We start from the raw sequence: 11,425 nt of genomic DNA on the forward strand, positions 1-11,425 counted from the left end.
TGCAATAAAATACTGCAAACACACAACCACTACCAACAGTTGCTCTGAACCTGGTATGGGCATGTGTATGTGTCTCTTTAAGTGGCATTTCTTACTCTCCTCTGCCATCTTGTGGAAATGGAGAAAAAAGATTAAGTATAGATATTTTTTGACAGCTGATACTGTGGAGGTTGGCAGGAAAAAATGATGGGAGAGAGATGAGATTCAACATCCATCAAAGGTTCCAGAGCAGACTCACAGACATTTCAGCTAAGTGACATGACAAGGTACAGTGGTGGATGTGTGGTCTTTGGATTCTACTTTGGGGAAATCGATGTTTAAAGTCTTAACACCACATATTAGCGAAGTGATGAGCGATCGTATTGGGATAACTAAACAAAAACTACTTTTCTGCATAGAGGAAGGCCTTGTTGATCTGCAAAGATGCTATTAGTCAGTAAAGAGAAAAAGTAAAAACTAAACAAATAGTAGAGATGAAATTAAATAAAAAACAAAAAAAGGTTATTCATGCATATATATATGTAAATATATTAGGGCCGGGCAACGATTAAAATGTTTTATCTAATTAATCACATGATTTCCCTGATTAATCACGATTAATCACATTTGTACGCAAAATCCAAAAATTAATTCAAAAGTAGTGTATAGCCTTTAGCATTTAGTTAAATGTTTTATTTTCATATAGCAAAACATTTAAAATAAAACTACACTACTTTTGAATAAAATTTTGGATTTTGCGTACAAATGCGATTAATCGTGATTAATCAGGGAAATCATGTGATTAATTAGATTAAAAATTTTATTCGTTGCCCAGCCCTAATATATATATATATATATATATATATATATATATATAGTAATCTATTTATGTACACATTGATATCACATATGTTCTTATCTATCAATGAATTGTTATCAACAGTGGGCCACAAAATCATTCATATTAAAATGTTTGCATTTTCTACTTCAACTGTTTTCTCATATTCTATCAGGAGGGGGCAGCAGATCATCAAGACTGCAATAAAAAGCATGAATAGCTCAAATTTTTGTGATTCCTGTAGATATTTGATTACTTTGTTGTGCTATTCTCTGTTTCAAATATAGTTTAAAAGTTTAGATCAATCTTATGCTCACACATGACTCATTTTCATCAAAAAGCAAACTAATATAACCATGAACTCAATGATAATACTCGTCATATTGTGGTACCATAGCAGCGAATCCAGCATTGCATGTCAAAAGGAGGAGAGATTGTTATTCTGTTCAGAAGTGAAGCAGATTTATGCCAAACTTGACCTCATACCATGACCTCAAACATCAAACATAATGACTAAAGATGCAGGCTGGATGATCCTTTATGTGTTGATGCACTGTGGGGTGTAACCCATCATAAAGATCATCAAAACAAAGGGGTCTTCTTGCCATGAAAACACTTCAGCGCTTGAAAAATGTTTTGTGTCATGCACTGTGGGGACTACATAATTTAAATACTCCTTAACTTGGTAACAGGTTTCGTAAACAACATCCAGTGGTGGACCTGGTGACGTTTCTCCATTCCAGCCATCCCATTTCAGATAACTTTGAAGTCAAAGACAAAAAGAGAGAATATGTATCCCCCGGGGTCTTTGGAATTCATGTGAAGAACCACAAAAAACAACACTTCATCAGGGGTACCATTCAGACTGGTGACCATCTAAATATGTGGAAATTCAAATGAGAAGCTTTGTGTGAGGTAAAAGCCAAACAGACTTGTCTCATCCCTGGCCCCCTCCTCCTTTTTACCAACTTCTCATGAGTGACTTTGATGGGAAGAAGATGATAGAAAAACAAAGCAGCGTAGCTTGATTCAGTTCCAAAAGAAAATAAGTTATGGTGAAATAAGTGGGTGGGATGGGGAAGCTAGGGTTGGAATGAAAATCACATCTCAGCCAGTCTATCAATCTGCCAAGAAATGGAGGGGAGGGTGGAGGAGAGAATCAGACTGAGTAGATGTGGAGAAGGAAAAGTACGTCGGGTGTGAGAAAAGCTGATCTCTCTTTAGAAAAGCCATCCACTACCCCCCACATCCTCCTGCTGGGTCCTGCCCAGCTCTCGTACTCCTACAATGCTGATGGGGCGGCTGCCCTTTTAAACTCCCCCAACACCCCCAACTGCCCTCCATGTGCCGGGGGTACACAGGCAGCCTGGACCTCTAACCACAGCATATGTAAGCCAGGCCAAGTGGCCCGCTCTCAAATGTGCTCCTCAGCTGGAGATCAGCTGGAGTGAGCGCAGAGCCTGCTTGTCAGGTTTTTGAGTTTATTATTCCAATCGTCATGAGGACTGTTTTCTTATCAGCTTCCAGTGATATCAGGCCATCAAGATGCTTTTTTTTCAATTCATTCATTAAAAAGGGTTTTGAGATACCTGTCTGTTGTGTTTAACTGTCAATTGTGCCACAAAGTAGCCATGACAGAGAACAAGCAAACACATTACCACTATCCTAAAACCGCAGATAGATGCAACTCAGCCTTCATTTGTTTTATGATTTACATGTGTGGTCTTTTCTCTTTCTGTGGTCCTTTTTTTCTCCTCATTTGGGGGAAGTTATGATAAGCATAATCAGAACACCTCAGAACAGCAAATGAATTGCGTACCAATTGGTAACAAAGTCAAGGACAAACCAACACAAAGTGTCTTAGAAAGGTGTTTGGTCAACGAAGTGTCTGCCTTCTATTCGAGGATAAAAGCATTCTTCCAAAGCATATTTGGATGATTGTGATGGAGCACTGTCAGACATCTAGTTCAGCTAGGTTGAGATCCGGGGACAGGAAAAGCCATAGCATGTGACTCATGTGATTTTAACTCTGACTGAACAATTTAGTGATTCCTTGTACCCTATTGATGGGAAGTGGGTTACATGGCATGAAAGGATCGGATAATTGGCTAAATTACAATAAGATTGAGTTATTAAGTGCATGTAGAGTCCTTAATTGGACAAGAAATTGGATCGGATTGGATTACTCGTGATCGGATTAAGAAGATAACTCGGTTGAAAGTCAAAATAAACGTGCTTGAAGCACGTGGTGAATTAGACGTTGCGTTCTGCGCATGCTCGAGATTATTTCCCGGTGGGGTCGTGAACCGGAAGTCGGAAGAGACGATATTACTGTTGTGGTTGCCGTCGGAAAGAAATGCGCAACGTTGTGCATCGCGTTTGTGCAATAAGCAAGCTCATCGCAAATGAAATGTAGAGGGATGTAGCTTCATCTAGCTCTTCATTCGCCATTTTCTCAAAGGCCTGAGTTTGAAGTTGTTGTTGAGGGTGGTGAAGCGTTCAACCGGAAGTGGCTCTATTAGCAATAGTTGAACTGGGTACAGCGCCACCTATCGTATTGGAGTATGACATGCTTTGTGCCTCTGATCCGATTCATTCACCGCCATATATCCAAGGATAATTACCCTTGCTCAAGTAAAGAGCAACTCATTCTTATTGTAATTTAGCCAATAATCCGATCCTTTCAGTGATATGTAACCCCACTGAGTGTCATCTTGGAGAAGACAACTCCCATCATGATAGAAATGTTTTATCTTAGGATAAAGGCTATTGCTCAGAACAACTTTGTTTTCATTTTAATTTCAATTCGCTCCAAAGGGACAGAATAATCAAAACCATGCCAGCAAAATGCCACCAAAGGCATAAAAAAAAAAAAACTGGATCTTAGCCTCTCACTTGTTTGTTCTAATTTTGGGTTAGATATCCACATAGTCAGAAACATTTGAGCTGCATTCATTCTGCCACTGAAGGACCCAGTGGAACCTCGCAGACGGGTTCAAATGACAAAATTTCCATCGTACTGGCCTTACGGACAAAGAGATGAGGAAACTGTGAATTGCCTTTGAAGCTACACAGCACAGATTGGAGTGTCTAACCATCGGACCACTTTAAGTCATGCTCTCCAAAGCCGGACATATGGAAGAAAAAGCTTGTTTACAGGTCATCAACGTCTGTGGGACTCCCAAACATTTGAAAGAAGGTAATCTGCTTAGAAGAGATACAATATTACATCTTTACCATTGGAGAAAACTCTTTATGAGGTCCAAACCCAACACCTTTCATCGTGTTTAGAACACAAACTGACAGGAAAACATAGAGGTGGCAGCAACATGCTGTAGGGATGGTTTTCATCAGCAGAGCCTGGAAAATGTGTGATAATTGAGACATCGTGGATGGTGTGTTAGTGTTATGTTAGGTTGCGTTAGATTGATGGTTGAGGTAGGGTGTATTACCATGCATACATTTGACACATGGTGCTAAAAACTTGCAAAAGTTCACCATTATTCATGACAAAACTAGTGCTCAAGCAACACACCGGTGGGTTTACAGGGACAGATTTTAGCAGTCTCGGAATAGTCCCAGACCTCAATCCAACTGAGAATCAGTGGGACTACTTAAAATTTATTGTATACCAGTGGAATCCGTCCAGCTTGTAGGACATAGGATTGTTTTGTCTTAAGGAATGGGCAAAACTCCTCATGGCTAATGTTTGAAACTTACCTACAGAGACATACAGACCCAGAGACTTGCAGCTTTAAGAGTGATAAAGGACATGTACTCACAGCTACAAAGTATTCACTTTGCTGTGTTAATACTAATAGATTCTCAACTTTTCTCTAATTATTTGTCTAATTTCTTGCTTGCTAGACAACTGAAAAGAAATGGCACCTTCAAAACAGTAGGCATATTGTAGCCCACGATAAATCTATTTTAATTCCATATCCCTTTCAAAAAATGACTGGCACATTCAAGATATAATATAATAATGATGTTTTTCAGGGGCTGTTGAATTATCAAATTTTATATATTAAGTATCTGTGTGGTCATAAAAAATGGTATTGATATCAATATGTTGCTCAATAAGACACTGTTTTAAAAAAAAGATGGAAAGGAATGCAGCGCAATCTTTGAAAAGGACGTCACACAGAGTGGAGTTTTAAGAAAATTAAAGTAAAATGTTGTAGATGTCACGTTTATCTCCAAATTCATTTTAAGGGACTTTCATTTTACTATCACTAAACCACCAATGCTGAAATTCCTGATGGAATTTGGATAGGATAGGACTGATTCATAAAACCAAGCTCTGGTTGCACCCTCATTTACACATTTTCAAAGCATCTCAGCCCCATGAATCGAACTATGAAGTAAGTACACGCATCATCTGCAGTGAGCTTTAGTTTTCTGGTCTGTCTTTAACCCCTCTATTTTGACATGAACTAATGTTGACTCATGGTAGAATATGTGGTCATTCTGATGCTAATGGAAGCTTTAGCCAACTACTTAACCACATAACCCTCAGTTTCTATACAGCTCCACTCAACCTGATTCCACTGTGTGTGTGTGTGTGTGTGTGTGTGTGTGTTGGAGGGAAAAGTGACAAGATGAGCGTGCCAGGAGAAAGCACTTGTTAGTTAAGAATGATACTGCAGTACAGTAATGGGGTATTTTACACAGTGAGGGAAAGCTCAAGATACTTATTTTGTTCATTGTTTTGTCACACTAGGGACAGTGAATAAGTTCAAGGTGATTAATGGTAAGTGTGACTTTGTTTGTAACGTTTCTCGGTGGCTTTGGCAGTTAGTTTGATAGTGGAGACAAGGGTCACCAGTTAGCACTAGTGACCCTTTAATAGCAGGAGGATGCTTGCAGCTTGGCCTGGCGGGCCACAAAACAGTGCTGAGGCCAGAACAGGTGGTCATTAAAACTGCTTTAATCCCCTCCATGAATATCTCAGGGGCAGGAAGACAAGAAGAGAAAGTGAACGAGAGAGATGGGGAAAGAAAAACAAAAGGAGAGAGACAGACAGGGCAACAGCAAGAGTGAGTAAAGGGCGGGGAGCATTTGATGCTTAGACCGTGTGCTCTTTAGCACAGTCTGTGCGCCGTGCTCCAGAGCGGATGTGTTAACAGTTTCAGGCTCAATGGAGGGAGAAATCCCCACAAAGGGAGGTGTACAAATATTGTGGGAAATCCGTCCGCTCTTTAATATTTCATGAAGGCCCACAATCTATTCATAGGACTCCATTCCTTTGGAGGGGCCCACATTCAGACTCACTCCGCAAGCTCAATGGGCAGCTCTTAATTGAGTGCCCGCTCATTCTTCGGCTCCCTGGCAGATTGTTCCCCATGAAAGACCCTGGCTCTTCATCCTCCTCTTCTTCTCCCTGAGAGTGGCCAAAGAAAAAGGGGCATGCCTTGCTGGTGGTGCATGGGGGGGTAGGTGTGGATCAAATATGATAATAGGGCATGAGAGGTTGGTAGTGCACAAGGGTGTGGGGGAAGGGGACTAATCCTTAGGGTGGGTGACAGAGGGGGTGGTTTGCATTCCCCTAGAAGGCAAGAGTGTCGTAGGATGTCTGCGGGTGTTTGTCTCTAAGGGGAAAGGTTATTTATGGCTATATAGATGTGATTGGTGGCCATGTTGATGCTGCTTGGTACATAAATGATTAATCTGTTGGAGTTGTACTTGTATCTTTTACCTCTACTGCATCAAAAATTAGATGGCACTTTAAGAAAGATCCCTAAAGAACAAAGTGTTTTTGCCATCATTCAGTATTGATATATATATATTTATATATATATATATTTATGAGTATAAATAACAACCATAGCAGCTCAGAAAACGCAACAAAGAGTTTTTCAAAAAGATGTGTTTTCTGAATGTAATTTTTAAGTATAAAAACTTTATGAATTTTGTTGAGTTTTCTGTTCTGTCGTAGTGTTTCCGGTTTTCTTGACACATTTTCTGAAGAACCGTGTTTTCTGATGGGCTAAGTTTTTGGTTTTGTTGTAGTGTCTAAAGTGTTGTTGTGCTTTTAGACACGTCATGTTTTCTGAGACCTGACTCAATGTTCTATTTTGCTGTTGCATTTAGTGTTTTGTTGTGCTTTCTGAAATGTTGTGTCTCTTTGTTTCGTTGCTGTGTTTTGTACCTCAGGGCCACCTTGTTTCAGGATTAAGGAATAATGCTTTGAAATTGATAATTGAGAATGATCAGGATCCTTTTTTTTAATTGACACTTATATCCTGACAGCCTGGATGAACTATTCCCTGCAGCTCTGATTTTGAACACTCTTTCATTTATAACTCCTGTGAGTATATCATACAGTTTGAAATCTCATCACTCCCGTGCTCTTCAGCCATGACAGAAATTAAATCAATCTTGTCGAAAGGTGTGTCGAAAAGTCAAAGCCAAAACATTTTATTTATTCTTTTGATCATACACAAAATGTAAATTTCAGACATGAGAAGTTGAAGAAACTATCTTAAAAAGAGTGGCTTGGAACAAAGGACCAAATCTAGTTGATCAAAACTAATTACTATTGATGATGTTCAGATTGTGTGGATAAATCCTTGCAGATAAACGTTAAGACTACATCATAAATGTACACCTCCTGTTTTCGCTGCGAGCTTCATTGATGCTGCCTCAGTGTGCTGGCTCAAGGTGGATGGCAAGCTGGGAGTCTGATGCTCGTCCATAGTCAGGGCCCCTGCAGGCCTCCAGCTGCAGGCTCGGGCTCCTGATCCCTGATTAAAGGTCATCCCGCTCCTTCTAAGGGCCTGTAAGACCCTGGGAGCTTGGCTCACTCCCAGTGACTCCCCTTCACTTCTCCGATGTGTGTCCAACAGGCTTATGCTGGTTCAAGAAGGGTGGAGAGGACCTGCAGAGAGGAGTCTTAGAGAGGGGAAAATCCTCTACATCCACAGCACAGATTTACATTCACACACAGACACACACACGCACACACACACACACACTGGATGCATAATTTAACCTGGTGCTACCACGCCTGGTATCCAGTACAAGCACCCCCCTGGTGGAGTGTGGCAAAGCCATGTTAAATGGATTCTGCAGAGGAAGAGATTTAAAGCTTTCATAGCCCTCAGTGTGTTCCAGGTGGCTGCATTTTTGGGCTTTGATGGATTGTTCACTGGTTCATATCAGGATTTTCTGAGAGATTTGATGGTGGCCTGTTTAGTGCTGAAATTGTTTACTGGAATTTGGGTTTAAATTTTATTCCATGCCCTGTATGCAATCTTAAATGGCTTCAGCCACACCAGTACAACACTCCACCGGACTCTTTTCAAATACTTGTATTTTAATCAATCTGAATAAGGGCAAAACGAGTAGCTAGTCCTCCTGCATGCTAAAGCATACATGTACACATCAAATACTATGATAATGCATCACTTTTAATTTGAGCTCCTTGAAAGCCAAACAAAATTACAGGATGTAAGTCGATTGGTTTAAGGTTGAATGACAGCAGAAAAAAAACTGCTGTCATTCAAATAAATATTTTGAAAATCCAAAACTACGCCTAAACATTGCAGCCAACCCAGAAAACAGAAAATAAAAGGGCTTTAGATGAATCTTGTGCTTGTTAACCTAACAAGAGTAGATGATTAAAACTTAATCCTCGGCAGCCCATGGGTTCAGGAACACTCTAATCCAGTCATCTCCGGATATGGGACACTCTCACCCCTCTGCTCCACTGGGCCTTTGTAGCAGGTATTAACACCACAAGTGCTGCCTGCGACTGAGATGGGCGCACGATTAGAAGAAACTACCGGGGAGCTGATGGCAGGTTTTAATCACCAGTGCATAACTTTGTGCAACTTTTGTTTCACATGGTTTGATCTTGGAATTTTTTTTAGAACTAATTGAAGCACTTTACTACTTTTATCTGTTGTGCTCAAACGCTCGATTATTCTCTATTTAGTTTTTTGGACAAATACCGTGAATGTTCAGCCTTTTCAATAGTTACCCTTGTGTGTATCCAAGTGTCAAAAAGCCTCACTTACCCCAGCTCTGGTCTATAAATTAATTCTGCTAAGTGGCAGCTCACAAGCCCCCTGATTATTTATACTTTCACTATTGGTCAGGGTGTCACTTAGATAAACATAGTGGAGGTTCATCTCATCTGGTCCACAAAACACCAGAGTGTGCCGCTACCAATGGCTCTGCTGAACTCTGACCTTGCTGGGTCACATAGAGCGTTTGTCCCTCGGTAATTGGACAGAAGGGGGCTTTCGCTCTTCATTTAACCTTTGGGGTCCGAATCTTTTTTCCCCAACTACCATAAAGTCCCTGGTCCTGACCCAGTGTTTTCAGGCCTATCTTTCCTCCCCCATCATGGGGTCTTTGAAAGCCGGAGAAAAGCTGGAGTGTGCTTGCCCTGTCAGAGACAATGGCAGAGTTAGTGACCCCTGACCCGGTAGACTGAGGCCTTTCTTCCTGGATCAGGCACTGCCTTTCGCTACGGTGGGTTATTGCTGCACAGCTTGGCAACAGAAAGAGGGTAAACACTTGTTAAGATTCTTCTTCTCTCGGCTCACCCCCAACTTCTTTTCTCTTGTGGTCACTTGGCTTATATTTTCTCTTCTTTGGGGAGGTTTTTGCGTCTGTTTAAGGATGGACAGGGGTGAAGACAGGCCTCTTGTTTGAGTTTCAGGCAGCAGCTTCATAATCCATCATTCCGACAGTTCTTTGTTTCTGGTCCAAAGAAGACAGGACTCACAGCTGAACTGGGGACGGAGAAAAATACACTGGCTAAAGGAATGTAAATGGTTTGGACATGCATCTGGTTGTGTTTAGAAGCATTTGGATGTTTTTGTACAAAGGTTTTTGTGTTACAAACTGCCAAATGGTGACATGCAAAAAAAAAAAAAAAAAAAAGAAAGAAAGAAAGAAGGGAAAAAAGTTTAAGGGGACATCGTGAAAATACCAAAAAGTCCAAAATGTCCGAGCTATTAGTATCTTGTTGGAAGATTTATTGTTAGAAAATATGGAGTTTACTTCTGTAATTTCATATGCTTTTCAAAAGTAAAGAAGAGACTGCTTGGATGGCAACTAATTAATCTGTACTGCAAACTTTCTGCAAAAGTTTTATTGGCTGTTTTTGTAAATTTCATTTGAATGAACTAAGCTTTTTATTGGTATGGGATTAACTTCGGTTCACTTCTTCTTTCTGTTTTTCAGTCCTGATGGGGCATTTGCAGTGTGATTTTTGTGACTTTAAATCCAATAAAATCCCTCCTGAAGTACTTCCTTTTCTTAATCTCTTGATTGCTGCCTGAGTCCTTGTGTATCACAGCAGGGTTACCATGGATACCCTGCTGCCCTCCCCAACGCTACACTGGTCACTGAGGAGCAATCTCACGTGTCCAGATGCTGAGCATGCGGTCATGGCAAGAGGAGCATCCTGTGAGGCGGCCACAGCCATATGGGCTGAAAGGGAGGACTCCTCTGGAGCTGCTGGCCTTCTCTTCAGGGACAGAAGCCCATTGTCCTGGCCCTGCCCTCCACGCCACTTAATGGTGCAGAACAGCATTGTACAGTATTGTAAACTGCTTTCTGCTCCTTTTTGCCCTGTCGGGTCCTCAATAGCAGGACCCTCTCCCTCTTTGCCTCTCACTCCCTCTAACTCAGTGGGTGTTTTAGTGCCCTCTGCTTTCATCCCTTTCTTTAACCGCCTCCTGCCTTTTCTACTTTTGCTGGGTTTTTCAGTGTTCTGTTGAGTGATGGTCTAATTGTCGAGGAACAATTAAGCCATCTGATTTCTCCCCTCTCCTGGTCATGTCTGCTTTGTTTTAGAATGGAGCTGCCCGAGTACAGCAAAGGGCATGAGGTCACTTCAATATCTGTCTGGGCTTTAACGTAAAGCGATATTAGACTGAAAAACTCTCTCAACAATATACACACACACACATATATATATATATATATATATATACATATATATATATATATATATATATAATCTTTCTTGCTATCAACAACTTGTTTATTAATCAGCTAACTGTTAATAACTATATGTCCTCTGATCAATCAACATGCTTGTGGAGAGTTGCATGAGAAAAAGTAATTTATTGGTCCCTGTCTAATAATCAAACTGCTTTAAGGCCTCCTCCTTGTAGGCCCAATAAATGTGTCTCTTCTTCTGAATACAGCGTGAAATATGTTCCTTTTTAATAGACAGGTGAACTAAACAGCTGGGAGACAGCTTTGCTTGGGATGTCTGCCCACTTTCACCCCCAGCCTGTCCTATTGTTAATGTAATGTCACATCTGTGACCCTGTCTGCTCTCTTCTCCCACTCTGTCTTTCATCCTCTTCTCTGCTCATACTTTCCGCTCAATTTCATAGTGTCTAGGTTTCTCCCTACACGTGGAGGCGAGGCTCCACGCGGCGCTGCTGCAACAAGATGACCAGGCTCACGTGTCTAATCCTTTTTTAATTTGACCCTCCTCCTCAGAAATGCAGCTGTTTGCCGCAGTAAAAATCTAAAATAAACTGAATTGTTTCTCAGCGTGTTCTGATCCTGATACTTCAGTTACACGGTCTGTGAATCATGGCTCTTACTTCACTACAAGGACTGCAGTTTTTCTTT

This window comes from Odontesthes bonariensis, chromosome 10 (assembly GCF_027942865.1).
Source record: "Odontesthes bonariensis isolate fOdoBon6 chromosome 10, fOdoBon6.hap1, whole genome shotgun sequence".
NCBI classification, from domain to species: domain Eukaryota; kingdom Metazoa; phylum Chordata; class Actinopteri; order Atheriniformes; family Atherinopsidae; genus Odontesthes; species Odontesthes bonariensis.